The sequence below is a fragment of the Phyllobates terribilis genome, unplaced genomic scaffold, assembly GCF_046119375.1.
Source record: "Phyllobates terribilis strain yellow unplaced genomic scaffold, ASM4611937v1 Scaffold_40__1_contigs__length_11209783, whole genome shotgun sequence".
NCBI lineage: Eukaryota > Metazoa > Chordata > Amphibia > Anura > Dendrobatidae > Phyllobates > Phyllobates terribilis.
This window is the reverse complement of record NW_027362800.1, coordinates 7,677,462-7,705,263: the sequence shown is the minus strand read 5'-3', so window position 1 is coordinate 7,705,263 and position 27,802 is coordinate 7,677,462. Positions and strand designations below refer to the sequence as shown.

General features: G+C 45.1%; 22 non-coding genes across 22 annotated transcripts; all 22 read left to right on the top strand.

Moving 5' to 3' along the window:
• Positions 1 to 14: 14 nt before the first annotated feature.
• On the top strand, positions 15 to 205 carry LOC141189259 (U2 spliceosomal RNA). The gene has a single exon (XR_012263325.1). It is a non-coding gene; the product is annotated as a U2 spliceosomal RNA (small nuclear RNA).
• A 1,123-nt stretch (positions 206 to 1,328) lies between these two features.
• Positions 1,329 to 1,519, top strand: LOC141189258 (U2 spliceosomal RNA). Its single transcript, XR_012263324.1, has one exon. It is a non-coding gene; the product is annotated as a U2 spliceosomal RNA (small nuclear RNA).
• Positions 1,520 to 2,635: 1,116 nt separating this feature from the next.
• LOC141189257 (U2 spliceosomal RNA) lies at positions 2,636 to 2,826 on the top strand. The gene has a single exon (XR_012263323.1). It is a non-coding gene; the product is annotated as a U2 spliceosomal RNA (small nuclear RNA).
• Positions 2,827 to 3,939: 1,113 nt separating this feature from the next.
• On the top strand, positions 3,940 to 4,130 carry LOC141189256 (U2 spliceosomal RNA). The gene has a single exon (XR_012263322.1). It is a non-coding gene; the product is annotated as a U2 spliceosomal RNA (small nuclear RNA).
• A 1,115-nt stretch (positions 4,131 to 5,245) lies between these two features.
• On the top strand, positions 5,246 to 5,436 carry LOC141189254 (U2 spliceosomal RNA). The gene has a single exon (XR_012263320.1). It is a non-coding gene; the product is annotated as a U2 spliceosomal RNA (small nuclear RNA).
• A 1,121-nt stretch (positions 5,437 to 6,557) lies between these two features.
• Positions 6,558 to 6,748, top strand: LOC141189253 (U2 spliceosomal RNA). Its single transcript, XR_012263319.1, has one exon. It is a non-coding gene; the product is annotated as a U2 spliceosomal RNA (small nuclear RNA).
• A 1,125-nt stretch (positions 6,749 to 7,873) lies between these two features.
• On the top strand, positions 7,874 to 8,064 carry LOC141189252 (U2 spliceosomal RNA). The gene has a single exon (XR_012263318.1). It is a non-coding gene; the product is annotated as a U2 spliceosomal RNA (small nuclear RNA).
• Positions 8,065 to 9,186: 1,122 nt separating this feature from the next.
• On the top strand, positions 9,187 to 9,377 carry LOC141189251 (U2 spliceosomal RNA). Its single transcript, XR_012263317.1, has one exon. It is a non-coding gene; the product is annotated as a U2 spliceosomal RNA (small nuclear RNA).
• A 1,115-nt stretch (positions 9,378 to 10,492) lies between these two features.
• Positions 10,493 to 10,683, top strand: LOC141189250 (U2 spliceosomal RNA). Its single transcript, XR_012263316.1, has one exon. It is a non-coding gene; the product is annotated as a U2 spliceosomal RNA (small nuclear RNA).
• A 1,120-nt stretch (positions 10,684 to 11,803) lies between these two features.
• LOC141189248 (U2 spliceosomal RNA) lies at positions 11,804 to 11,994 on the top strand. The gene has a single exon (XR_012263315.1). It is a non-coding gene; the product is annotated as a U2 spliceosomal RNA (small nuclear RNA).
• A 1,121-nt stretch (positions 11,995 to 13,115) lies between these two features.
• LOC141189247 (U2 spliceosomal RNA) lies at positions 13,116 to 13,306 on the top strand. Its single transcript, XR_012263314.1, has one exon. It is a non-coding gene; the product is annotated as a U2 spliceosomal RNA (small nuclear RNA).
• Positions 13,307 to 14,427: 1,121 nt separating this feature from the next.
• Positions 14,428 to 14,618, top strand: LOC141189246 (U2 spliceosomal RNA). Its single transcript, XR_012263313.1, has one exon. It is a non-coding gene; the product is annotated as a U2 spliceosomal RNA (small nuclear RNA).
• Positions 14,619 to 15,739: 1,121 nt separating this feature from the next.
• LOC141189245 (U2 spliceosomal RNA) lies at positions 15,740 to 15,930 on the top strand. The gene has a single exon (XR_012263312.1). It is a non-coding gene; the product is annotated as a U2 spliceosomal RNA (small nuclear RNA).
• Positions 15,931 to 17,051: 1,121 nt separating this feature from the next.
• On the top strand, positions 17,052 to 17,242 carry LOC141189244 (U2 spliceosomal RNA). The gene has a single exon (XR_012263311.1). It is a non-coding gene; the product is annotated as a U2 spliceosomal RNA (small nuclear RNA).
• Positions 17,243 to 18,365: 1,123 nt separating this feature from the next.
• Positions 18,366 to 18,556, top strand: LOC141189242 (U2 spliceosomal RNA). The gene has a single exon (XR_012263309.1). It is a non-coding gene; the product is annotated as a U2 spliceosomal RNA (small nuclear RNA).
• Positions 18,557 to 19,675: 1,119 nt separating this feature from the next.
• On the top strand, positions 19,676 to 19,866 carry LOC141189241 (U2 spliceosomal RNA). The gene has a single exon (XR_012263308.1). It is a non-coding gene; the product is annotated as a U2 spliceosomal RNA (small nuclear RNA).
• Positions 19,867 to 20,989: 1,123 nt separating this feature from the next.
• LOC141189240 (U2 spliceosomal RNA) lies at positions 20,990 to 21,180 on the top strand. Its single transcript, XR_012263307.1, has one exon. It is a non-coding gene; the product is annotated as a U2 spliceosomal RNA (small nuclear RNA).
• Positions 21,181 to 22,299: 1,119 nt separating this feature from the next.
• On the top strand, positions 22,300 to 22,490 carry LOC141189239 (U2 spliceosomal RNA). The gene has a single exon (XR_012263306.1). It is a non-coding gene; the product is annotated as a U2 spliceosomal RNA (small nuclear RNA).
• Positions 22,491 to 23,613: 1,123 nt separating this feature from the next.
• LOC141189238 (U2 spliceosomal RNA) lies at positions 23,614 to 23,804 on the top strand. Its single transcript, XR_012263305.1, has one exon. It is a non-coding gene; the product is annotated as a U2 spliceosomal RNA (small nuclear RNA).
• A 1,120-nt stretch (positions 23,805 to 24,924) lies between these two features.
• On the top strand, positions 24,925 to 25,115 carry LOC141184470 (U2 spliceosomal RNA). The gene has a single exon (XR_012259222.1). It is a non-coding gene; the product is annotated as a U2 spliceosomal RNA (small nuclear RNA).
• Positions 25,116 to 26,236: 1,121 nt separating this feature from the next.
• On the top strand, positions 26,237 to 26,427 carry LOC141189237 (U2 spliceosomal RNA). Its single transcript, XR_012263304.1, has one exon. It is a non-coding gene; the product is annotated as a U2 spliceosomal RNA (small nuclear RNA).
• Positions 26,428 to 27,547: 1,120 nt separating this feature from the next.
• Positions 27,548 to 27,738, top strand: LOC141185139 (U2 spliceosomal RNA). Its single transcript, XR_012259829.1, has one exon. It is a non-coding gene; the product is annotated as a U2 spliceosomal RNA (small nuclear RNA).
• The last annotated feature ends 64 nt before the right edge of the window (positions 27,739 to 27,802 follow it).

Below are 27,802 nucleotides of genomic sequence, written 5' to 3'. Positions count from 1 at the left end.
AACCAATTCTGGTTATCGCTTCTCGGCCTTTTGGCTAAGATCAAGTGTAGTATCTGTTCTTATCAGTTTAATATCTGATACGTCCCCTATCTGGGGACCATATATTAAATGGATTTTTAGAACAGGGAGATGGAAAAAGAGCTTGCTCTGTCCACTCCACGCATTGACCTGGTATTGCAGTATCTCCAGGACCGGTGCACCCCTTCTTTAATGCAGTTTCTAAAATCAGAAAGAATTTAATTCAATGCTTTTTGTTCATTTTGCTTGTTTGTCGGATTTTGGGATGGACTCTTTGGCTTTGCTTTTCTTCTCCTCATTGGATTTTTCATGTTAAAAGTTGCAGAAGCCAGATGACAAGCTCATTTTGGTTCAACTTCAGCAACTGTGCATTGCATTGCCATGTAATGTAATGTAATGCAATGCTATCTATCTAGCTCTCCCTCTATACTTCCTTTTGGATAAACAGACATATTAGGCAAGCATTTTGGAGCTTTCACCTAAATAACTACAGGTGGTGAGATAAGCTGCACAATATAATTGACCTTTCAGTATATTGTTGCACACACACCATCTATTTAGCAAATGCCCTTGTTATCAACAGCAGCCTTTTAAACTCACCTGAGCTAACAGGTATGTGAGCTGGTTACTCTGCTGCGCTTAAAATTTCTTTTTTGGTTTGCTACAATGCCTTTTCTGAAACGTTGTCTCCCTCTGCTGGAACACTGACTTCTTTCATTTAATGCCTGCAGACTATAAAAGAGAAACCAACCCAAAAAGTTTGGTTGATTAGTCTGTGGCATTCTTTTAAACTGTTGCTTATGGCGGTCTCTGTGAGCTTCTCAGTGACATTCAGCCATCCAGGTATCCCGCCTGCAGTAGACGGAATGTGGCAATGGAACGCTGGCTGCGCGTGTCATAATAGGCTCTGAGCCTTTATATACCTGCGCACAGCAGCAGCCACCTTCAGTCTGCTGCTGGACAGCCAGCAGCAGCAGCAGCAGGAGAGGTAATTAATCAGCAACCCTCCTGCTAAGGGTAGACAGCTGCTCGTTCCACCCCCCCCCCCCCGCCTTAATTGGTTCTCCTCCCTTCCAACGGTGTTGAGGCGGGTGGGAACAGCCGGGGGTTGAGGGTACTGTGCTAAAAGAGGTGGAGTTATGCAGATCTAAAACGCGTGGATTGCAGCAGCAGCAAGCCGAAAAGTGCAGGCATGTGAGGGATCTAGAGGTTGACAGCATGTCTTCTTAACGGGAGTCCAGGTGGCCATCTCCACAAATGGACTTTTCAGAATCCTTGGGTGGCACCGTAGTCGGAAACCAATTCTGGTTATCGCTTCTCGGCCTTTTGGCTAAGATCAAGTGTAGTATCTGTTCTTATCAGTTTAATATCTGATACGTCCCCTATCTGGGGACCATATATTAAATGGATTTTTAGAACAGGGAGATGGAAAAAGAGCTTGCTCTGTCCACTCCACGCATTGACCTGGTATTGCAGTATCTCCAGGACCGGTGCACCCCTTCTTTAATGCAGTTTCTAAAATCAGAAAGAATTGAATTCAATGCTTTTTGTTCATTTTGCTTGTTTGTCGGATTTTGGGATGGACTCTTTGGCTTTGCTTTTCTTCTCCTCATTGGATTTTTCATGTTAAAAGTTGCAGAAGCCAGATGACAAGCTCATTTTGGTTCAACTTCAGCAACTGTGCATTGCATTGCCATGTAATGTAATGCAATGCTATCTATCTAGCTCTCCCTCTATACTTCCTTTTGGATAAACAGACATATTAGGCAAGCATTTTGGAGCTTTCACCTAAATAACTACAGGTGGTGAGATAAGCTGCACAATATAATTGACCTTTCAGTATATTGTTGCACACACACCATCTATTTAGCAAATGCCCTTGTTATCAACAGCAGCCTTTTAAACTCACCTGAGCTAACAGGTATGTGAGCTGGTTACTCTGCTGCGCTTAAAATTTCTTTTTTGGTTTGCTACAATGCCTTTTCTGAAACGTGGTCTCCCTCTGCTGGAACACTGACTTCTTTCATTTAATGCCTGCAGACTATAAAAGAGAAACCAACCCAAAAAGTTTGGTTGATTAGTCTGTGGCATTCTTTTAAACTGTTGCTTATGGCGGTCTCTGTGAGCTTCTCAGTGACATTCAGCCATCCAGGTATCCCGCCTGCAGTAGACGGAATGTGGCAATGGAACGCTGGCTGCGCGTGTCATAATAGGCTCTGAGCCTTTATATACCTGCGCACAGCAGCAGCCACCTTCAGTCTGCTGCTGGACAGCCAGCAGCAGCAGCAGCAGGAGAGGTAATTAATCAGCAACCCTCCTGCTAAGGGTAGACAGCTGCTCGTTCCACCCCCCCCCCCGCCTTAATTGGTTCTCCTCCCTTCCAACGGTGTTGAGGCGGGTGGGAACAGCCGGGGGTTGAGGGTACTGTGCTAAAAGAGGTGGAGTTATGCAGATCTAAAACGCGTGGATTGCAGCAGCAGCAAGCCGAAAAGTGCAGGCATGTGAGGGATCTAGAGGTTGACAGCATGTCTTCTTAACGGGAGTCCAGGTGGCCATCTCCACAAATGGACTTTTCAGAATCCTTGGGTGGCACCGTAGTCGGAAACCAATTCTGGTTATCGCTTCTCGGCCTTTTGGCTAAGATCAAGTGTAGTATCTGTTCTTATCAGTTTAATATCTGATACGTCCCCTATCTGGGGACCATATATTAAATGGATTTTTAGAACAGGGAGATGGAAAAAGAGCTTGCTCTGTCCACTCCACGCATTGACCTGGTATTGCAGTATCTCCAGGACCGGTGCACCCCTTCTTTAATGCAGTTTCTAAAATCAGAAAGAATTGAATTCAATGCTTTTTGTTCATTTTGCTTGTTTGTCGGATTTTGGGATGGACTCTTTGGCTTTGCTTTTCTTCTCCTCATTGGATTTTTCATGTTAAAAGTTGCAGAAGCCAGATGACAAGCTCATTTTGGTTCAACTTCAGCAACTGTGCATTGCATTGCCATGTAATGTAATGCAATGCTATCTATCTAGCTCTCCCTCTATACTTCCTTTTGGATAAACAGACATATTAGGCAAGCATTTTGGAGCTTTCACCTAAATAACTACAGGTGGTGAGATAAGCTGCACAATATAATTGACCTTTCAGTATATTGTTGCACACACACCATCTATTTAGCAAATGCCCTTGTTATCAACAGCAGCCTTTTAAACTCACCTGAGCTAACAGGTATGTGAGCTGATTACTCTGCTGCGCTTAAAATTTCTTTTTTGGTTTGCTACAATGCCTTTTCTGAAACGTTGTCTCCCTCTGCTGGAACACTGACTTCTTTCATTTAATGCCTGCAGACTATAAAAGAGAAACCAACCCAAAAAGTTTGGTTGATTAGTCTGTGGCATTCTTTTAAACTGTTGCTTATGGCGGTCTCTGTGAGCTTCTCAGTGACATTCAGCCATCCAGATATCCCGCCTGCAGTAGACGGAATGTGGCAATGGAACGCTGGCTGCGCGTGTCATAATAGGCTCTGAGCCTTTATATACCTGCGCACAGCAGCAGCCACCTTCAGTCTGCTGCTGGACAGCCAGCAGCAGCAGCAGCAGGAGAGGTAATTAATCAGCAACACTCCTGCTAAGGGTAGACAGCTGCTCGTTCCACCCCCCCCGCCTTAATTGGTTCTCCTCCCTTCCAACGGTGTTGAGGCGGGTGGGAACAGCCGGGGGTTGAGGGTACTGTGCTAAAAGAGGTGGAGTTATGCAGATCTAAAACGCGTGGATTGCAGCAGCAGCAAGCCGAAAAGTGCAGGCATGTGAGGGATCTAGAGGTTGACAGCATGTCTTCTTAACGGGAGTCCAGGTGGCCATCTCCACAAATGGACTTTTCAGAATCCTTGGGTGGCACCGTAGTCGGAAACCAATTCTGGTTATCGCTTCTCGGCCTTTTGGCTAAGATCAAGTGTAGTATCTGTTCTTATCAGTTTAATATCTGATACGTCCCCTATCTGGGGACCATATATTAAATGGATTTTTAGAACAGGGAGATGGAAAAAGAGCTTGCTCTGTCCACTCCACGCATTGACCTGGTATTGCAGTATCTCCAGGACCGGTGCACCCCTTCTTTAATGCAGTTTCTAAAATCAGAAAGAATTGAATTCAATGCTTTTTGTTCATTTTGCTTGTTTGTCGGATTTTGGGATCGACTCTTTGGCTTTGCTTTTCTTCTCCTCATTGGATTTTTCATGTTAAAAGTTGCAGAAGCCAGATGACAAGCTCATTTTGGTTCAACTTCAGCAACTGTGCATTGCATTGCCATGTAATGTAATGTAATGCAATGCTATCTATCTAGCTCTCCCTCTATACTTCCTTTTGGATAAACAGACATATTAGGCAAGCATTTTGGAGCTTTCACCTAAATAACTACAGGTGGTGAGATAAGCTGCACAATATAATTGACCTTTCAGTATATTGTTGCACACACACCATCTATTTAGCAAATGCCCTTGTTATCAACAGCAGCCTTTTAAACTCACCTGAGCTAACAGGTATGTGAGCTGGTTACTCTGCTGCGCTTAAAATTTCTTTTTTGGTTTGCTACAATGCCTTTTCTGAAACATTGTCTCCCTCTGCTGGAACACTGACTTCTTTCATTTAATGCCTGCAGACTATAAAAGAGAAACCAACCCAAAAAGTTTGGTTGATTAGTCTGTGGCATTCTTTTAAACTGTTGCTTATGGCGGTCTCTGTGAGCTTCTCAGTGACATTCAGCCATCCAGGTATCCCGCCTGCAGTAGACGGAATGTGGCAATGGAACGCTGGCTGCGCGTGTCATAATAGGCTCTGAGCCTTTATATACCTGCGCACAGCAGCAGCCACCTTCAGTCTGCTGCTGGACAGCCAGCAGCAGCAGGAGAGGTAATTAATCAGCAACCCTCCTGCTAAGGGTAGACAGCTGCTCGTTCCACCCTCCCCCCCGCCTTAATTGGTTCTCCTCCCTTCCAACGGTGTTGAGGCGGGTGGGAACAGCCGGGGGTTGAGGGTACTGTGCTAAGAGAGGTGGAGTTATGCAGATCTAAAACGCGTGGATTGCAGCAGCAGCAAGCCGAAAAGTGCAGGCATGTGAGGGATCTTGAGGTTGACAGCATGTCTTCTTAACGGGAGTCCAGGTGGCCATCTCCACAAATGGACTTTTCAGAATCCTTGGGTGGCACCGTAGTCGGAAACCAATTCTGGTTATCGCTTCTCGGCCTTTTGGCTAAGATCAAGTGTAGTATCTGTTCTTATCAGTTTAATATCTGATACGTCCCCTATCTGGGGACCATATATTAAATGGATTTTTAGAACAGGGAGATGGAAAAAGAGCTTGCTCTGTCCACTCCACGCATTGACCTGGTATTGCAGTATCTCCAGGACCGGTGCACCCCTTCTTTAATGCAGTTTCTAAAATCAGAAAGAATTGAATTCAATGCTTTTTGTTCATTTTGCTTGTTTCTCGGATTTTGGGATGGACTCTTTGGCTTTGCTTTTCTTCTCCTCATTGGATTTTTCATGTTAAAAGTTGCAGAAGCCAGATGACAAGCTCATTTTGGTTCAACTTCAGCAACTGTGCATTGCATTGCCATGTAATGTAATGTAATGCAATGCTATCTATCTAGCTCTCCCTCTATACTTCCTTTTGGATAAACAGACATATTAGGCAAGCATTTTGGAGCTTTCACCTAAATAACTACAGGTGGTGAGATAAGCTGCACAATATAATTGACCTTTCAGTATATTGTTGCACACACACCATCTATTTAGCAAATGCCCTTGTTATCAACAGCAGCCTTTTAAACTCACCTGAGCTAACAGGTATGTGAGCTGGTTACTCTGCTGCGCTTAAAATTTCTTTTTTGGTTTGCTACAATGCCTTTTCTGAATTGTTGTCTCCCTCTGCTGGAACACTGACTTCTTTCATTTAATGCCTGCAGACTATAAAAGAGAAACCAACCCAAAAAGTTTGGTTGATTAGTCTGTGGCATTCTTTTAAACTGTTGCTTATGGCGGTCTCTGTGAGCTTCTCAGTGACATTCAGCCATCCAGGTATCCCGCCTGCAGTAGACGGAATGTGGCAATGGAACGCTGGCTGCGCGTGTCATAATAGGCTCTGAGCCTTTATATACCTGCGCACAGCAGCAGCCACCTTCAGTCTGCTGCTGGACAGCCAGCAGCAGCAGCAGCAGGAGAGGTAATTAATCAGCAACCCTCCTGCTAAGGGTAGACAGCTGCTCGTTCCACCCCCCCCCCCGCCTTAATTGGTTCTCCTCCCTTCCAACGGTGTTGAGGCGGGTGGGAACAGCCGGGGGTTGAGGGTACTGTGCTAAAAGAGGTGGAGTTATGCAGATCTAAAACGCGTGGATTGCAGCAGCAGCAAGCCGAAAAGTGCAGGCATGTGAGGGATCTTGAGGTTGACAGCATGTCTTCTTAACGGGAGTCCAGGTGGCCATCTCCACAAATGGACTTTTCAGAATCCTTGGGTGGCACCGTAGTCGGAAACCAATTCTGGTTATCGCTTCTCGGCCTTTTGGCTAAGATCAAGTGTAGTATCTGTTCTTATCAGTTTAATATCTGATACGTCCCCTATCTGGGGACCATATATTAAATGGATTTTTAGAACAGGGAGATGGAAAAAGAGCTTGCTCTGTCCACTCCACGCATTGACCTGGTATTGCAGTATCTCCAGGACCGGTGCACCCCTTCTTTAATGCAGTTTCTAAAATCAGAAAGAATTGAATTCAATGCTTTTTGTTCATTTTGCTTGTTTGTCGGATTTTGGGATGGACTCTTTGGCTTTGCTTTTCTTCTCCTCATTGGATTTTTCATGTTAAAAGTTGCAGAAGCCAGATGACAAGCTCATTTTGGTTCAACTTCAGCAACTGTGCATTGCATTGCCATGTAATGTAATGTAATGCAATGCTATCTATCTAGCTCTCCCTCTATACTTCCTTTTGGATAAACAGACATATTAGGCAAGCATTTTGGAGCTTTCACCTAAATAACTACAGGTGGTGAGATAAGCTGCACAATATAATTGACCTTTCAGTATATTGTTGCACACACACCATCTATTTAGCAAATGCCCTTGTTATCAACAGCAGCCTTTTAAACTCACCTGAGCTAACAGGTATGTGAGCTGGTTACTCTGCTGCGCTTAAAATTTCTTTTTTGGTTTGCTACAATGCCTTTTCTGAAACGTTGTCTCCCTCTGCTGGAACACTGACTTCTTTCATTTAATGCCTGCAGACTATAAAAGAGAAACCAACCCAAAAAGTTTGGTTGATTAGTCTGTGGCATTCTTTTAAACTGTTGCTTATGGCGGTCTCTGTGAGCTTCTCAGTGACATTCAGCCATCCAGGTATCCCGCCTGCAGTAGACGGAATGTGGCAATGGAACGCTGGCTGCGCGTGTCATAATAGGCTCTGAGCCTTTATATACCTGCGCACAGCAGCAGCCACCTTCAGTCTGCTGCTGGACAGCCAGCAGCAGCAGCAGCAGGAGAGGTAATTAATCAGCAACCCTCCTGCTAAGGGTAGACAGCTGCTCGTTCCAACCCCCCCCCCCCCCGCCTTAATTGGTTCTCCTCCCTTCCAACGGTGTTGAGGCGGGTGGGAACAGCCGGGGGTTGAGGGTACTGTGCTAAAAGAGGTGGAGTTATGCAGATCTAAAACGCGTGGATTGCAGCAGCAGCAAGCCGAAAAGTGCAGGCATGTGAGGGATCTAGAGGTTGACAGCATGTCTTCTTAACGGGAGTCCAGGTGGCCATCTCCACAAATGGACTTTTCAGAATCCTTGGGTGGCACCGTAGTCGGAAACCAATTCTGGTTATCGCTTCTCGGCCTTTTGGCTAAGATCAAGTGTAGTATCTGTTCTTATCAGTTTAATATCTGATACGTCCCCTATCTGGGGACCATATATTAAATGGATTTTTAGAACAGGGAGATGGAAAAAGAGCTTGCTCTGTCCACTCCACGCATTGACCTGGTATTGCAGTATCTCCAGGACCGGTGCACCCCTTCTTTAATGCAGTTTCTAAAATCAGAAAGAATTGAATTCAATGCTTTTTGTTCATTTTGCTTGTTTGTCGGATTTTGGGATGGACTCTTTGGCTTTGCTTTTCTTCTCCTCATTGGATTTTTCATGTTAAAAGTTGCAGAAGCCAGATGACAAGCTCATTTTGGTTCAACTTCAGCAACTGTGCATTGCATTGCCATGTAATGTAATGTAATGCAATGCTATCTATCTAGCTCTCCCTCTATACTTCCTTTTGGATAAACAGACATATTAGGCAAGCATTTTGGAGCTTTCACCTAAATAACTACAGGTGGTGAGATAAGCTGCACAATATAATTGACCTTTCAGTATATTGTTGCACATACACCATCTATTTAGCAAATGCCCTTGTTATCAACAGCAGCCTTTTAAACTCACCTGAGCTAACAGGTATGTGAGCTGGTTACTCTGCTGCGCTTAAAATTTCTTTTTTGGTTTGCTACAATGCCTTTTCTGAAACGTTGTCTCCCTCTGCTGGAACACTGACTTCTTTCATTTAATGCCTGCAGACTATAAAAGAGAAACCAACCCAAAAAGTTTGGTTGATTAGTCTGTGGCATTCTTTTAAACTGTTGCTTATGGCGGTCTCTGTGAGCTTCTCAGTGACATTCAGCCATCCAGGTATCCCGCCTGCAGTAGACGGAATGTGGCAATGGAACGCTGGCTGCGCGTGTCATAATAGGCTCTGAGCCTTTATATACCTGCGCACAGCAGCAGCCACCTTCAGTCTGCTGCTGGACAGCCAGCAGCAGCAGCAGCAGGAGAGGTAATTAATCAGCAACCCTCCTGCTAAGGGTAGACAGCTGCTCGTTCCACCCCCCCCCCCCGCCTTAATTGGTTCTCCTCCCTTCCAACGGTGTTGAGGCGGGTGGGAACAGCCGGGGGTTGAGGGTACTGTGCTAAAAGAGGTGGAGTTATGCAGATCTAAAACGCGTGGATTGCAGCAGCAGCAAGCCGAAAAGTGCAGGCATGTGAGGGATCTAGAGGTTGACAGCATGTCTTCTTAACGGGAGTCCAGGTGGCCATCTCCACAAATGGACTTTTCAGAATCCTTGGGTGGCACCGTAGTCGGAAACCAATTCTGGTTATCGCTTCTCGGCCTTTTGGCTAAGATCAAGTGTAGTATCTGTTCTTATCAGTTTAATATCTGATACGTCCCCTATCTGGGGACCATATATTAAATGGATTTTTAGAACAGGGAGATGGAAAAAGAGCTTGCTCTGTCCACTCCACGCATTGACCTGGTATTGCAGTATCTCCAGGACCGGTGCACCCCTTCTTTAATGCAGTTTCTAAAATCAGAAAGAATTGAATTCAATGCTTTTTGTTCATTTTGCTTGTTTGTCGGATTTTGGGATCGACTCTTTGGCTTTGCTTTTCTTCTCCTCATTGGATTTTTCATGTTAAAAGTTGCAGAAGCCAGATGACAAGCTCATTTTGGTTCAACTTCAGCAACTGTGCATTGCATTGCCATGTAATGTAATGTAATGCAATGCTATCTATCTAGCTCTCCCTCTATACTTCCTTTTGGATAAACAGACATATTAGGCAAGCATTTTGGAGCTTTCACCTAAATAACTACAGGTGGTGAGATAAGCTGCACAATATAATTGACCTTTCAGTATATTGTTGCACACACACCATCTATTTAGCAAATGCCCTTGTTATCAACAGCAGCCTTTTAAACTCACCTGAGCTAACAGGTATGTGAGCTGGTTACTCTGCTGCGCTTAAAATTTCTTTTTTGGTTTGCTACAATGCCTTTTCTGAAACATTGTCTCCCTCTGCTGGAACACTGACTTCTTTCATTTAATGCCTGCAGACTATAAAAGAGAAACCAACCCAAAAAGTTTGGTTGATTAGTCTGTGGCATTCTTTTAAACTGTTGCTTATGGCGGTCTCTGTGAGCTTCTCAGTGACATTCAGCCATCCAGGTATCCCGCCTGCAGTAGACGGAATGTGGCAATGGAACGCTGGCTGCGCGTGTCATAATAGGCTCTGAGCCTTTATATACCTGCGCACAGCAGCAGCCACCTTCAGTCTGCTGCTGGACAGCCAGCAGCAGCAGGAGAGGTAATTAATCAGCAACCCTCCTGCTAAGGGTAGACAGCTGCTCGTTCCACCCCCCCCCCCGCCTTAATTGGTTCTCCTCCCTTCCAACGGTGTTGAGGCGGGTGGGAACAGCCGGGGGTTGAGGGTACTGTGCTAAGAGAGGTGGAGTTATGCAGATCTAAAACGCGTGGATTGCAGCAGCAGCAAGCCGAAAAGTGCAGGCATGTGAGGGATCTTGAGGTTGACAGCATGTCTTCTTAACGGGAGTCCAGGTGGCCATCTCCACAAATGGACTTTTCAGAATCCTTGGGTGGCACCGTAGTCGGAAACCAATTCTGGTTATCGCTTCTCGGCCTTTTGGCTAAGATCAAGTGTAGTATCTGTTCTTATCAGTTTAATATCTGATACGTCCCCTATCTGGGGACCATATATTAAATGGATTTTTAGAACAGGGAGATGGAAAAAGAGCTTGCTCTGTCCACTCCACGCATTGACCTGGTATTGCAGTATCTCCAGGACCGGTGCACCCCTTCTTTAATGCAGTTTCTAAAATCAGAAAGAATTGAATTCAATGCTTTTTGTTCATTTTGCTTGTTTCTCGGATTTTGGGATGGACTCTTTGGCTTTGCTTTTCTTCTCCTCATTGGATTTTTCATGTTAAAAGTTGCAGAAGCCAGATGACAAGCTCATTTTGGTTCAACTTCAGCAACTGTGCATTGCATTGCCATGTAATGTAATGTAATGCAATGCTATCTATCTAGCTCTCCCTCTATACTTCCTTTTGGATAAACAGACATATTAGGCAAGCATTTTGGAGCTTTCACCTAAATAACTACAGGTGGTGAGATAAGCTGCACAATATAATTGACCTTTCAGTATATTGTTGCACACACACCATCTATTTAGCAAATGCCCTTGTTATCAACAGCAGCCTTTTAAACTCACCTGAGCTAACAGGTATGTGAGCTGGTTACTCTGCTGCGCTTAAAATTTCTTTTTTGGTTTGCTACAATGCCTTTTCTGAAACGTTGTCTCCCTCTGCTGGAACACTGACTTCTTTCATTTAATGCCTGCAGACTATAAAAGAGAAACCAACCCAAAAAGTTTGGTTGATTAGTCTGTGGCATTCTTTTAAACTGTTGCTTATGGCGGTCTCTGTGAGCTTCTCAGTGACATTCAGCCATCCAGGTATCCCGCCTGCAGTAGACGGAATGTGGCAATGGAACGCTGGCTGCGCGTGTCATAATAGGCTCTGAGCCTTTATATACCTGCGCACAGCAGCAGCCACCTTCAGTCTGCTGCTGGACAGCCAGCAGCAGCAGCAGCAGGAGAGGTAATTAATCAGCAACCCTCCTGCTAAGGGTAGACAGCTGCTCGTTCCACCCCCCCCCCGCCTTAATTGGTTCTCCTCCCTTCCAACGGTGTTGAGGCGGGTGGGAACAGCCGGGGGTTGAGGGTACTGTGCTAAAAGAGGTGGAGTTATGCAGATCTAAAACGCGTGGATTGCAGCAGCAGCAAGCCGAAAAGTGCAGGCATGTGAGGGATCTTGAGGTTGACAGCATGTCTTCTTAACGGGAGTCCAGGTGGCCATCTCCACAAATGGACTTTTCAGAATCCTTGGGTGGCACCGTAGTCGGAAACCAATTCTGGTTATCGCTTCTCGGCCTTTTGGCTAAGATCAAGTGTAGTATCTGTTCTTATCAGTTTAATATCTGATACGTCCCCTATCTGGGGACCATATATTAAATGGATTTTTAGAACAGGGAGATGGAAAAAGAGCTTGCTCTGTCCACTCCACGCATTGACCTGGTATTGCAGTATCTCCAGGACCGGTGCACCCCTTCTTTAATGCAGTTTCTAAAATCAGAAAGAATTGAATTCAATGCTTTTTGTTCATTTTGCTTGTTTGTCGGATTTTGGGATGGACTCTTTGGCTTTGCTTTTCTTCTCCTCATTGGATTTTTCATGTTAAAAGTTGCAGAAGCCAGATGACAAGCTCATTTTGGTTCAACTTCAGCAACTGTGCATTGCATTGCCATGTAATGTAATGTAATGCAATGCTATCTATCTAGCTCTCCCTCTATACTTCCTTTTGGATAAACAGACATATTAGGCAAGCATTTTGGAGCTTTCACCTAAATAACTACAGGTGGTGAGATAAGCTGCACAATATAATTGACCTTTCAGTATATTGTTGCACACACACCATCTATTTAGCAAATGCCCTTGTTATCAACAGCAGCCTTTTAAACTCACCTGAGCTAACAGGTATGTGAGCTGGTTACTCTGCTGCGCTTAAAATTTCTTTTTTGGTTTGCTACAATGCCTTTTCTGAAACGTTGTCTCCCTCTGCTGGAACACTGACTTCTTTCATTTAATGCCTGCAGACTATAAAAGAGAAACCAACCCAAAAAGTTTGGTTGATTAGTCTGTGGCATTCTTTTAAACTGTTGCTTATGGCGGTCTCTGTGAGCTTCTCAGTGACATTCAGCCATCCAGGTATCCCGCCTGCAGTAGACGGAATGTGGCAATGGAACGCTGGCTGCGCGTGTCATAATAGGCTCTGAGCCTTTATATACCTGCGCACAGCAGCAGCCACCTTCAGTCTGCTGCTGGACAGCCAGCAGCAGCAGCAGCAGGAGAGGTAATTAATCAGCAACCCTCCTGCTAAGGGTAGACAGCTGCTCGTTCCAACCCCCCCCCCGCCTTAATTGGTTCTCCTCCCTTCCAACGGTGTTGAGGCGGGTGGGAACAGCCGGGGGTTGAGGGTACTGTGCTAAAAGAGGTGGAGTTATGCAGATCTAAAACGCGTGGATTGCAGCAGCAGCAAGCCGAAAAGTGCAGGCATGTGAGGGATCTAGAGGTTGACAGCATGTCTTCTTAACGGGAGTCCAGGTGGCCATCTCCACAAATGGACTTTTCAGAATCCTTGGGTGGCACCGTAGTCGGAAACCAATTCTGGTTATCGCTTCTCGGCCTTTTGGCTAAGATCAAGTGTAGTATCTGTTCTTATCAGTTTAATATCTGATACGTCCCCTATCTGGGGACCATATATTAAATGGATTTTTAGAACAGGGAGATGGAAAAAGAGCTTGCTCTGTCCACTCCACGCATTGACCTGGTATTGCAGTATCTCCAGGACCGGTGCACCCCTTCTTTAATGCAGTTTCTAAAATCAGAAAGAATTGAATTCAATGCTTTTTGTTCATTTTGCTTGTTTGTCGGATTTTGGGATGGACTCTTTGGCTTTGCTTTTCTTCTCCTCATTGGATTTTTCATGTTAAAAGTTGCAGAAGCCAGATGACAAGCTCATTTTGGTTCAACTTCAGCAACTGTGCATTGCATTGCCATGTAATGTAATGTAATGCAATGCTATCTATCTAGCTCTCCCTCTATACTTCCTTTTGGATAAACAGACATATTAGGCAAGCATTTTGGAGCTTTCACCTAAATAACTACAGGTGGTGAGATAAGCTGCACAATATAATTGACCTTTCAGTATATTGTTGCACACACACCATCTATTTAGCAAATGCCCTTGTTATCAACAGCAGCCTTTTAAACTCACCTGAGCTAACAGGTATGTGAGCTGGTTACTCTGCTGCGCTTAAAATTTCTTTTTTGGTTTGCTACAATGCCTTTTCTGAAACGTTGTCTCCCTCTGCTGGAACACTGACTTCTTTCATTTAATGCCTGCAGACTATAAAAGAGAAACCAACCCAAAAAGTTTGGTTGATTAGTCTGTGGCATTCTTTTAAACTGTTGCTTATGGCGGTCTCTGTGAGCTTCTCAGTGACATTCAGCCATCCAGGTATCCCGCCTGCAGTAGACGGAATGTGGCAATGGAACGCTGGCTGCGCGTGTCATAATAGGCTCTGAGCCTTTATATACCTGCGCACAGCAGCAGCCACCTTCAGTCTGCTGCTGGACAGCCAGCAGCAGCAGCAGCAGGAGAGGTAATTAATCAGCAACCCTCCTGCTAAGGGTAGACAGCTGCTCGTTCCAACCCCCCCCCCGCCTTAATTGGTTCTCCTCCCTTCCAACGGTGTTGAGGCGGGTGGGAACAGCCGGGGGTTGAGGGTACTGTGCTAAAAGAGGTGGAGTTATGCAGATCTAAAACGCGTGGATTGCAGCAGCAGCAAGCCGAAAAGTGCAGGCATGTGAGGGATCTAGAGGTTGACAGCATGTCTTCTTAACGGGAGTCCAGGTGGCCATCTCCACAAATGGACTTTTCAGAATCCTTGGGTGGCACCGTAGTCGGAAACCAATTCTGGTTATCGCTTCTCGGCCTTTTGGCTAAGATCAAGTGTAGTATCTGTTCTTATCAGTTTAATATCTGATACGTCCCCTATCTGGGGACCATATATTAAATGGATTTTTAGAACAGGGAGATGGAAAAAGAGCTTGCTCTGTCCACTCCACGCATTGACCTGGTATTGCAGTATCTCCAGGACCGGTGCACCCCTTCTTTAATGCAGTTTCTAAAATCAGAAAGAATTGAATTCAATGCTTTTTGTTCATTTTGCTTGTTTGTCGGATTTTGGGATGGACTCTTTGGCTTTGCTTTTCTTCTCCTCATTGGATTTTTCATGTTAAAAGTTGCAGAAGCCAGATGACAAGCTCATTTTGGTTCAACTTCAGCAACTGTGCATTGCATTGCCATGTAATGTAATGTAATGCAATGCTATCTATCTAGCTCTCCCTCTATACTTCCTTTTGGATAAACAGACATATTAGGCAAGCATTTTGGAGCTTTCACCTAAATAACTACAGGTGGTGAGATAAGCTGCACAATATAATTGACCTTTCAGTATATTGTTGCACACACACCATCTATTTAGCAAATGCCCTTGTTATCAACAGCAGCCTTTTAAACTCACCTGAGCTAACAGGTATGTGAGCTGGTTACTCTGCTGCGCTTAAAATTTCTTTTTTGGTTTGCTACAATGCCTTTTCTGAAACGTTGTCTCCCTCTGCTGGAACACTGACTTCTTTCATTTAATGCCTGCAGACTATAAAAGAGAAACCAACCCAAAAAGTTTGGTTGATTAGTCTGTGGCATTCTTTTAAACTGTTGCTTATGGCGGTCTCTGTGAGCTTCTCAGTGACATTCAGCCATCCAGGTATCCCGCCTGCAGTAGACGGAATGTGGCAATGGAACGCTGGCTGCGCGTGTCATAATAGGCTCTGAGCCTTTATATACCTGCGCACAGCAGCAGCCACCTTCAGTCTGCTGCTGGACAGCCAGCAGCAGCAGCAGCAGGAGAGGTAATTAATCAGCAACCCTCCTGCTAAGGGTAGACAGCTGCTCGTTCCAACCCCCCCCCCGCCTTAATTGGTTCTCCTCCCTTCCAACGGTGTTGAGGCGGGTGGGAACAGCCGGGGGTTGAGGGTACTGTGCTAAAAGAGGTGGAGTTATGCAGATCTAAAACGCGTGGATTGCAGCAGCAGCAAGCCGAAAAGTGCAGGCATGTGAGGGATCTAGAGGTTGACAGCATGTCTTCTTAACGGGAGTCCAGGTGGCCATCTCCACAAATGGACTTTTCAGAATCCTTGGGTGGCACCGTAGTCGGAAACCAATTCTGGTTATCGCTTCTCGGCCTTTTGGCTAAGATCAAGTGTAGTATCTGTTCTTATCAGTTTAATATCTGATACGTCCCCTATCTGGGGACCATATATTAAATGGATTTTTAGAACAGGGAGATGGAAAAAGAGCTTGCTCTGTCCACTCCACGCATTGACCTGGTATTGCAGTATCTCCAGGACCGGTGCACCCCTTCTTTAATGCAGTTTCTAAAATCAGAAAGAATTGAATTCAATGCTTTTTGTTCATTTTGCTTGTTTGTCGGATTTTGGGATGGACTCTTTGGCTTTGCTTTTCTTCTCCTCATTGGATTTTTCATGTTAAAAGTTGCAGAAGCCAGATGACAAGCTCATTTTGGTTCAACTTCAGCAACTGTGCATTGCATTGCCATGTAATGTAATGTAATGCAATGCTATCTATCTAGCTCTCCCTCTATACTTCCTTTTGGATAAACAGACATATTAGGCAAGCATTTTGGAGCTTTCACCTAAATAACTACAGGTGGTGAGATAAGCTGCACAATATAATTGACCTTTCAGTATATTGTTGCACACACACCATCTATTTAGCAAATGCCCTTGTTATCAACAGCAGCCTTTTAAACTCACCTGAGCTAACAGGTATGTGAGCTGGTTACTCTGCTGCGCTTAAAATTTCTTTTTTGGTTTGCTACAATGCCTTTTCTGAAACGTTGTCTCCCTCTGCTGGAACACTGACTTCTTTCATTTAATGCCTGCAGACTATAAAAGAGAAACCAACCCAAAAAGTTTGGTTGATTAGTCTGTGGCATTCTTTTAAACTGTTGCTTATGGCGGTCTCTGTGAGCTTCTCAGTGACATTCAGCCATCCAGGTATCCCGCCTGCAGTAGACGGAATGTGGCAATGGAACGCTGGCTGCGCGTGTCATAATAGGCTCTGAGCCTTTATATACCTGCGCACAGCAGCAGCCACCTTCAGTCTGCTGCTGGACAGCCAGCAGCAGCAGCAGCAGGAGAGGTAATTAATCAGCAACCCTCCTGCTAAGGGTAGACAGCTGCTCGTTCCACCCCCCCCCCCGCCTTAATTGGTTCTCCTCCCTTCCAACGGTGTTGAGGCGGGTGGGAACAGCCGGGGGTTGAGGGTACTGTGCTAAAAGAGGTGGAGTTATGCAGATCTAAAACGCGTGGATTGCAGCAGCAGCAAGCCGAAAAGTGCAGGCATGTGAGGGATCTAGAGGTTGACAGCATGTCTTCTTAACGGGAGTCCAGGTGGCCATCTCCACAAATGGACTTTTCAGAATCCTTGGGTGGCACCGTAGTCGGAAACCAATTCTGGTTATCGCTTCTCGGCCTTTTGGCTAAGATCAAGTGTAGTATCTGTTCTTATCAGTTTAATATCTGATACGTCCCCTATCTGGGGACCATATATTAAATGGATTTTTAGAACAGGGAGATGGAAAAAGAGCTTGCTCTGTCCACTCCACGCATTGACCTGGTATTGCAGTATCTCCAGGACCGGTGCACCCCTTCTTTAATGCAGTATCTAAAATCAGAAAGAATTGAATTCAATGCTTTTTGTTCATTTTGCTTGTTTGTCGGATTTTGGGATGGACTCTTTGGCTTTGCTTTTCTTCTCCTCATTGGATTTTTCATGTTAAAAGTTGCAGAAGCCAGATGACAAGCTCATTTTGGTTCAACTTCAGCAACTGTGCATTGCATTGCCATGTAATGTAATGTAATGCAATGCTTTCTATCTAGCTCTCCCTCTATACTTCCTTTTGGATAAACAGACATATTAGGCAAGCATTTTGGAGCTTTCACCTAAATAACTACAGGTGGTGAGATAAGCTGCACAATATAATTGACCTTTCAGTATATTGTTGCACACACACCATCTATTTAGCAAATGCCCTTGTTATCAACAGCAGCCTTTTAAACTCACCTGAGCTAACAGGTATGTGAGCTGGTTACTCTGCTGCGCTTAAAATTTCTTTTTTGGTTTGCTACAATGCCTTTTCTGAAACGTTGTCTCCCTCTGCTGGAACACTGACTTCTTTCATTTAATGCCTGCAGACTATAAAAGAGAAACCAACCCAAAAAGTTTGGTTGATTAGTCTGTGGCATTCTTTTAAACTGTTGCTTATGGCGGTCTCTGTGAGCTTCTCAGTGACATTCAGCCATCCAGGTATCCCGCCTGCAGTAGACGGAATGTGGCAATGGAACGCTGGCTGCGCGTGTCATAATAGGCTCTGAGCCTTTATATACCTGCGCACAGCAGCAGCCACCTTCAGTCTGCTGCTGGACAGCCAGCAGCAGCAGCAGCAGCAGGAGAGGTAATTAATCAGCAACCCTCCTGCTAAGGGTAGACAGCTGCTCGTTCCACCCCCCCCCCGCCTTAATTGGTTCTCCTCCCTTCCAACGGTGTTGAGGCGGGTGGGAACAGCCGGGGGTTGAGGGTACTGTGCTAAAAGAGGTGGAGTTATGCAGATCTAAAACGCGTGGATTGCAGCAGCAGCAAGCCGAAAAGTGCAGGCATGTGAGGGATCTAGAGGTTGACAGCATGTCTTCTTAACGGGAGTCCAGGTGGCCATCTCCACAAATGGACTTTTCAGAATCCTTGGGTGGCACCGTAGTCGGAAACCAATTCTGGTTATCGCTTCTCGGCCTTTTGGCTAAGATCAAGTGTAGTATCTGTTCTTATCAGTTTAATATCTGATACGTCCCCTATCTGGGGACCATATATTAAATGGATTTTTAGAACAGGGAGATGGAAAAAGAGCTTGCTCTGTCCACTCCACGCATTGACCTGGTATTGCAGTATCTCCAGGACCGGTGCACCCCTTCTTTAATGCAGTTTCTAAAATCAGAAAGAATTGAATTCAATGCTTTTTGTTCATTTTGCTTGTTTGTCGGATTTTGGGATGGACTCTTTGGCTTTGCTTTTCTTCTCCTCATTGGATTTTTCATGTTAAAAGTTGCAGAAGCCAGATGACAAGCTCATTTTGGTTCAACTTCAGCAACTGTGCATTGCATTGCCATGTAATGTAATGTAATGCAATGCTATCTATCTAGCTCTCCCTCTATACTTCCTTTTGGATAAACAGACATATTAGGCAAGCATTTTGGAGCTTTCACCTAAATAACTACAGGTGGTGAGATAAGCTGCACAATATAATTGACCTTTCAGTATATTGTTGCACACACACCATCTATTTAGCAAATGCCCTTGTTATCAACAGCAGCCTTTTAAACTCACCTGAGCTAACAGGTATGTGAGCTGGTTACTCTGCTGCGCTTAAAATTTCTTTTTTGGTTTGCTACAATGCCTTTTCTGAAACGTTGTCTCCCTCTGCTGGAACACTGACTTCTTTCATTTAATGCCTGCAGACTATAAAAGAGAAACCAACCCAAAAAGTTTGGTTGATTAGTCTGTGGCATTCTTTTAAACTGTTGCTTATGGCGGTCTCTGTGAGCTTCTCAGTGACATTCAGCCATCCAGGTATCCCGCCTGCAGTAGACGGAATGTGGCAATGGAACGCTGGCTGCGCGTGTCATAATAGGCTCTGAGCCTTTATATACCTGCGCACAGCAGCAGCCACCTTCAGTCTGCTGCTGGACAGCCAGCAGCAGCAGCAGCAGGAGAGGTAATTAATCAGCAACCCTCCTGCTAAGGGTAGACAGCTGCTCGTTCCACCCCCCCCCCCCTTAATTGGTTCTCCTCCCTTCCAACGGTGTTGAGGCGGGTGGGAACAGTCGGGGGTTGAGGGTACTGTGCTAAAAGAGGTGGAGTTATGCAGATCTAAAACGCGTGGATTGCAGCAGCAGCAAGCCGAAAAGTGCAGGCATGTGAGGGATCTAGAGGTTGACAGCATGTCTTCTTAACGGGAGTCCAGGTGGCCATCTCCACAAATGGACTTTTCAGAATCCTTGGGTGGCACCGTAGTCGGAAACCAATTCTGGTTATCGCTTCTCGGCCTTTTGGCTAAGATCAAGTGTAGTATCTGTTCTTATCAGTTTAATATCTGATACGTCCCCTATCTGGGGACCATATATTAAATGGATTTTTAGAACAGGGAGATGGAAAAAGAGCTTGCTCTGTCCACTCCACGCATTGACCTGGTATTGCAGTATCTCCAGGACCGGTGCACCCCTTCTTTAATGCAGTATCTAAAATCAGAAAGAATTGAATTCAATGCTTTTTGTTCATTTTGCTTGTTTGTCGGATTTTGGGATGGACTCTTTGGCTTTGCTTTTCTTCTCCTCATTGGATTTTTCATGTTAAAAGTTGCAGAAGCCAGATGACAAGCTCATTTTGGTTCAACTTCAGCAACTGTGCATTGCATTGCCATGTAATGTAATGTAATGCAATGCTTTCTATCTAGCTCTCCCTCTATACTTCCTTTTGGATAAACAGACATATTAGGCAAGCATTTTGGAGCTTTCACCTAAATAACTACAGGTGGTGAGATAAGCTGCACAATATAATTGACCTTTCAGTATATTGTTGCACACACACCATCTATTTAGCAAATGCCCTTGTTATCAACAGCAGCCTTTTAAACTCACCTGAGCTAACAGGTATGTGAGCTGGTTACTCTGCTGCGCTTAAAATTTCTTTTTTGGTTTGCTACAATGCCTTTTCTGAAACGTTGTCTCCCTCTGCTGGAACACTGACTTCTTTCATTTAATGCCTGCAGACTATAAAAGAGAAACCAACCCAAAAAGTTTGGTTGATTAGTCTGTGGCATTCTTTTAAACTGTTGCTTATGGCGGTCTCTGTGAGCTTCTCAGTGACATTCAGCCATCCAGGTATCCCGCCTGCAGTAGACGGAATGTGGCAATGGAACGCTGGCTGCGCGTGTCATAATAGGCTCTGAGCCTTTATATACCTGCGCACAGCAGCAGCCACCTTCAGTCTGCTGCTGGACAGCCAGCAGCAGCAGCAGCAGCAGGAGAGGTAATTAATCAGCAACCCTCCTGCTAAGGGTAGACAGCTGCTCGTTCCACCCCCCCCCCGCCTTAATTGGTTCTCCTCCCTTCCAACGGTGTTGAGGCGGGTGGGAACAGCCGGGGGTTGAGGGTACTGTGCTAAAAGAGGTGGAGTTATGCAGATCTAAAACGCGTGGATTGCAGCAGCAGCAAGCCGAAAAGTGCAGGCATGTGAGGGATCTAGAGGTTGACAGCATGTCTTCTTAACGGGAGTCCAGGTGGCCATCTCCACAAATGGACTTTTCAGAATCCTTGGGTGGCACCGTAGTCGGAAACCAATTCTGGTTATCGCTTCTCGGCCTTTTGGCTAAGATCAAGTGTAGTATCTGTTCTTATCAGTTTAATATCTGATACGTCCCCTATCTGGGGACCATATATTAAATGGATTTTTAGAACAGGGAGATGGAAAAAGAGCTTGCTCTGTCCACTCCACGCATTGACCTGGTATTGCAGTATCTCCAGGACCGGTGCACCCCTTCTTTAATGCAGTTTCTAAAATCAGAAAGAATTGAATTCAATGCTTTTTGTTCATTTTGCTTGTTTGTCGGATTTTGGGATGGACTCTTTGGCTTTGCTTTTCTTCTCCTCATTGGATTTTTCATGTTAAAAGTTGCAGAAGCCAGATGACAAGCTCATTTTGGTTCAACTTCAGCAACTGTGCATTGCATTGCCATGTAATGTAATGTAATGCAATGCTATCTATCTAGCTCTCCCTCTATACTTCCTTTTGGATAAACAGACATATTAGGCAAGCATTTTGGAGCTTTCACCTAAATAACTACAGGTGGTGAGATAAGCTGCACAATATAATTGACCTTTCAGTATATTGTTGCACACACACCATCTATTTAGCAAATGCCCTTGTTATCAACAGCAGCCTTTTAAACTCACCTGAGCTAACAGGTATGTGAGCTGGTTACTCTGCTGCGCTTAAAATTTCTTTTTTGGTTTGCTACAATGCCTTTTCTGAAACGTTGTCTCCCTCTGCTGGAACACTGACTTCTTTCATTTAATGCCTGCAGACTATAAAAGAGAAACCAACCCAAAAAGTTTGGTTGATTAGTCTGTGGCATTCTTTTAAACTGTTGCTTATGGCGGTCTCTGTGAGCTTCTCAGTGACATTCAGCCATCCAGGTATCCCGCCTGCAGTAGACGGAATGTGGCAATGGAACGCTGGCTGCGCGTGTCATAATAGGCTCTGAGCCTTTATATACCTGCGCACAGCAGCAGCCACCTTCAGTCTGCTGCTGGACAGCCAGCAGCAGCAGCAGCAGGAGAGGTAATTAATCAGCAACCCTCCTGCTAAGGGTAGACAGCTGCTCGTTCCACCCCCCCCCCCCTTAATTGGTTCTCCTCCCTTCCAACGGTGTTGAGGCGGGTGGGAACAGTCGGGGGTTGAGGGTACTGTGCTAAAAGAGGTGGAGTTATGCAGATCTAAAACGCGTGGATTGCAGCAGCAGCAAGCCGAAAAGTGCAGGCATGTGAGGGATCTAGAGGTTGACAGCATGTCTTCTTAACGGGAGTCCAGGTGGCCATCTCCACAAATGGACTTTTCAGAATCCTTGGGTGGCACCGTAGTCGGAAACCAATTCTGGTTATCGCTTCTCGGCCTTTTGGCTAAGATCAAGTGTAGTATCTGTTCTTATCAGTTTAATATCTGATACGTCCCCTATCTGGGGACCATATATTAAATGGATTTTTAGAACAGGGAGATGGAAAAAGAGCTTGCTCTGTCCACTCCACGCATTGACCTGGTATTGCAGTATCTCCAGGACCGGTGCACCCCTTCTTTAATGCAGTATCTAAAATCAGAAAGAATTGAATTCAATGCTTTTTGTTCATTTTGCTTGTTTGTCGGATTTTGGGATGGACTCTTTGGCTTTGCTTTTCTTCTCCTCATTGGATTTTTCATGTTAAAAGTTGCAGAAGCCAGATGACAAGCTCATTTTGGTTCAACTTCAGCAACTGTGCATTGCATTGCCATGTAATGTAATGTAATGCAATGCTTTCTATCTAGCTCTCCCTCTATACTTCCTTTTGGATAAACAGACATATTAGGCAAGCATTTTGGAGCTTTCACCTAAATAACTACAGGTGGTGAGATAAGCTGCACAATATAATTGACCTTTCAGTATATTGTTGCACACACACCATCTATTTAGCAAATGCCCTTGTTATCAACAGCAGCCTTTTAAACTCACCTGAGCTAACAGGTATGTGAGCTGGTTACTCTGCTGCGCTTAAAATTTCTTTTTTGGTTTGCTACAATGCCTTTTCTGAAACGTTGTCTCCCTCTGCTGGAACACTGACTTCTTTCATTTAATGCCTGCAGACTATAAAAGAGAAACCAACCCAAAAAGTTTGGTTGATTAGTCTGTGGCATTCTTTTAAACTGTTGCTTATGGCGGTCTCTGTGAGCTTCTCAGTGACATTCAGCCATCCAGGTATCCCGCCTGCAGTAGACGGAATGTGGCAATGGAACGCTGGCTGCGCGTGTCATAATAGGCTCTGAGCCTTTATATACCTGCGCACAGCAGCAGCCACCTTCAGTCTGCTGCTGGACAGCCAGCAGCAGCAGCAGCAGCAGGAGAGGTAATTAATCAGCAACCCTCCTGCTAAGGGTAGACAGCTGCTCGTTCCACCCCCCCCCCGCCTTAATTGGTTCTCCTCCCTTCCAACGGTGTTGAGGCGGGTGGGAACAGCCGGGGGTTGAGGGTACTGTGCTAAAAGAGGTGGAGTTATGCAGATCTAAAACGCGTGGATTGCAGCAGCAGCAAGCCGAAAAGTGCAGGCATGTGAGGGATCTAGAGGTTGACAGCATGTCTTCTTAACGGGAGTCCAGGTGGCCATCTCCACAAATGGACTTTTCAGAATCCTTGGGTGGCACCGTAGTCGGAAACCAATTCTGGTTATCGCTTCTCGGCCTTTTGGCTAAGATCAAGTGTAGTATCTGTTCTTATCAGTTTAATATCTGATACGTCCCCTATCTGGGGACCATATATTAAATGGATTTTTAGAACAGGGAGATGGAAAAAGAGCTTGCTCTGTCCACTCCACGCATTGACCTGGTATTGCAGTATCTCCAGGACCGGTGCACCCCTTCTTTAATGCAGTTTCTAAAATCAGAAAGAATTGAATTCAATGCTTTTTGTTCATTTTGCTTGTTTGTCGGATTTTGGGATGGACTCTTTGGCTTTGCTTTTCTTCTCCTCATTGGATTTTTCATGTTAAAAGTTGCAGAAGCCAGATGACAAGCTCATTTTGGTTCAACTTCAGCAACTGTGCATTGCATTGCCATGTAATGTAATGTAATGCAATGCTATCTATCTAGCTCTCCCTCTATACTTCCTTTTGGATAAACAGACATATTAGGCAAGCATTTTGGAGCTTTCACCTAAATAACTACAGGTGGTGAGATAAGCTGCACAATATAATTGACCTTTCAGTATATTGTTGCACACACACCATCTATTTAGCAAATGCCCTTGTTATCAACAGCAGCCTTTTAAACTCACCTGAGCTAACAGGTATGTGAGCTGGTTACTCTGCTGCGCTTAAAATTTCTTTTTTGGTTTGCTACAATGCCTTTTCTGAAACGTTGTCTCCCTCTGCTGGAACACTGACTTCTTTCATTTAATGCCTGCAGACTATAAAAGAGAAACCAACCCAAAAAGTTTGGTTGATTAGTCTGTGGCATTCTTTTAAACTGTTGCTTATGGCGGTCTCTGTGAGCTTCTCAGTGACATTCAGCCATCCAGGTATCCCGCCTGCAGTAGACGGAATGTGGCAATGGAACGCTGGCTGCGCGTGTCATAATAGGCTCTGAGCCTTTATATACCTGCGCACAGCAGCAGCCACCTTCAGTCTGCTGCTGGACAGCCAGCAGCAGCAGCAGCAGGAGAGGTAATTAATCAGCAACCCTCCTGCTAAGGGTAGACAGCTGCTCGTTCCACCCCCCCCCCGCCTTAATTGGTTCTCCTCCCTTCCAACGGTGTTGAGGCGGGTGGGAACAGCCGGGGGTTGAGGGTACTGTGCTAAAAGAGGTGGAGTTATGCAGATCTAAAACGCGTGGATTGCAGCAGCAGCAAGCCGAAAAGTGCAGGCATGTGAGGGATCTAGAGGTTGACAGCATGTCTTCTTAACGGGAGTCCAGGTGGCTATCTCCACAAATGGACTTTTCAGAATCCTTGGGTGGCACCGTAGTCGGAAACCAATTCTGGTTATCGCTTCTCGGCCTTTTGGCTAAGATCAAGTGTAGTATCTGTTCTTATCAGTTTAATATCTGATACGTCCCTTATCTGGGGACCATATATTAAATGGATTTTTAGAACAGGGAGATGGAAAAAGAGCTTGCTCTGTCCACTCCACGCATTGACCTGGTATTGCAGTATCTCCAGGACCGGTGCACCCCTTCTTTAATGCAGTTTCTAAAATCAGAAAGAATTGAATTCAATGCTTTTTGTTCATTTTGCTTGTTTGTCGGATTTTGGGATGGACTCTTTGGCTTTGCTTTTCTTCTCCTCATTGGATTTTTCATGTTAAAAGTTGCAGAAGCCAGATGACAAGCTCATTTTGGTTCAACTTCAGCAACTGTGCATTGCATTGCCATGTAATGTAATGTAATGCAATGCTATCTATCTAGCTCTCCCTCTATACTTCCTTTTGGATAAACAGACATATTAGGCAAGCATTTTGGAGCTTTCACCTAAATAACTACAGGTGGTGAGATAAGCTGCACAATATAATTGACCTTTCAGTATATTGTTGCACACACACCATCTATTTAGCAAATGCCCTTGTTATCAACAGCAGCCTTTTAAACTCACCTGAGCTAACAGGTATGTGAGCTGGTTACTCTGCTGCGCTTAAAATTTCTTTTTTGGTTTGCTACAATGCCTTTTCTGAAACGTTGTCTCCCTCTGCTGGAACACTGACTTCTTTCATTTAATGCCTGCAGACTATAAAAGAGAAACCAACCCAAAAAGTTTGGTTGATTAGTCTGTGGCATTCTTTTAAACTGTTGCTTATGGCGGTCTCTGTGAGCTTCTCAGTGACATTCAGCCATCCAGGTATCCCGCCTGCAGTAGACGGAATGTGGCAATGGAACGCTGGCTGCGCGTGTCATAATAGGCTCTGAGCCTTTATATACCTGCGCACAGCAGCAGCCACCTTCAGTCTGCTGCTGGACAGCCAGCAGCAGCAGCAGCAGGAGAGGTAATTAATCAGCAACCCTCCTGCTAAGGGTAGACAGCTGCTCGTTCCACCCCCCCCCCCGCCTTAATTGATTCTCCTCCCTTCCAACGGTGTTGAGGCGGGTGGGAACAGCCGGGGGTTGAGGGTACTGTGCTAAAAGAGGTGGAGTTATGCAGATCTAAAACGCGTGGATTGCAGCAGCAGCAAGCCGAAAAGTGCAGGCATGTGAGGGATCTAGAGGTTGACAGCATGTCTTCTTAACGGGAGTCCAGGTGGCCATCTCCACAAATGGACATTTCAGAATCCTTGGGTGGCACCGTAGTCGGAAACCAATTCTGGTTATCGCTTCTCGGCCTTTTGGCTAAGATCAAGTGTAGTATCTGTTCTTATCAGTTTAATATCTGATACGTCCCCTATCTGGGGACCATATATTAAATGGATTTTTAGAACAGGGAGATGGAAAAAGAGCTTGCTCTGTCCACTCCACGCATTGACCTGGTATTGCAGTATCTCCAGGACCGGTGCACCCCTTCTTTAATGCAGTTTCTAAAATCAGAAAGAATTGAATTCAATGCTTTTTGTTCATTTTGCTTGTTTGTCGGATTTTGGGATGGACTCTTTGGCTTTGCTTTTCTTCTCCTCATTGGATTTTTCATGTTAAAAGTTGCAGAAGCCAGATGACAAGCTCATTTTGGTTCAACTTCAGCAACTGTGCATTGCATTGCCATGTAATGTAATGTAATGCAATGCTATCTATCTAGCTCTCCCTCTATACTTCCTTTTGGATAAACAGACATATTAGGCAAGCATTTTGGAGCTTTCACCTAAATAACTACAGGTGGTGAGATAAGCTGCACAATACAATTGACCTTTCAGTATATTGTTGCACACACACCATCTATTTAGCAAATGCCCTTGTTATCAACAGCAGCCTTTTAAACTCACCTGAGCTAACAGGTATGTGAGCTGGTTACTCTGCTGCGCTTAAAATTTCTTTTTTGGTTTGCTACAATGCCTTTTCTGAAACGTTGTCTCCCTCTGCTGGAACACTGACTTCTTTCATTTAATGCCTGCAGACTATAAAAGAGAAACCAACCCAAAAAGTTTGGTTGATTAGTCTGTGGCATTCTTTTAAACTGTTGCTTATGGCGGTCTCTGTGAGCTTCTCAGTGACATTCAGCCATCCAGGTATCCCGCCTGCAGTAGACGGAATGTGGCAATGGAACGCTGGCTGCGCGTGTCATAATAGGCTCTGAGCCTTTATATACCTGCGCACAGCAGCAGCCACCTTCAGTCTGCTGCTGGACAGCCAGCAGCAGCAGCAGCAGGAGAGGTAATTAATCAGCAACCCTCCTGCTAAGGGTAGACAGCTGCTCGTTCCACCCCCCCCCCGCCTTAATTGGTTCTCCTCCCTTCCAACGGTGTTGAGGCGGGTGGGAACAGCCGGGGGTTGAGGGTACTGTGCTAAAAGAGGTGGAGTTATGCAGATCTAAAACGCGTGGATTGCAGCAGCAGCAAGCCGAAAAGTGCAGGCATGTGAGGGATCTAGAGGTTGACAGCATGTCTTCTTAACGGGAGTCCAGGTGGCCATCTCCACAAATGGACATTTCAGAATCCTTGGGTGGCACCGTAGTCGGAAACCAATTCTGGTTATCGCTTCTCGGCCTTTTGGCTAAGATCAAGTGTAGTATCTGTTCTTATCAGTTTAATATCTGATACGTCCCCTATCTGGGGACCATATATTAAATGGATTTTTAGAACAGGGAGATGGAAAAAGAGCTTGCTCTGTCCACTCCACGCATTGACCTAGTATTGCAGTATCTCCAGGACCGGTGCACCCCTTCTTTAATGCAGTTTCTAAAATCAGAAAGAATTGAATTCAATGCTTTTTGTTCATTTTGCTTGTT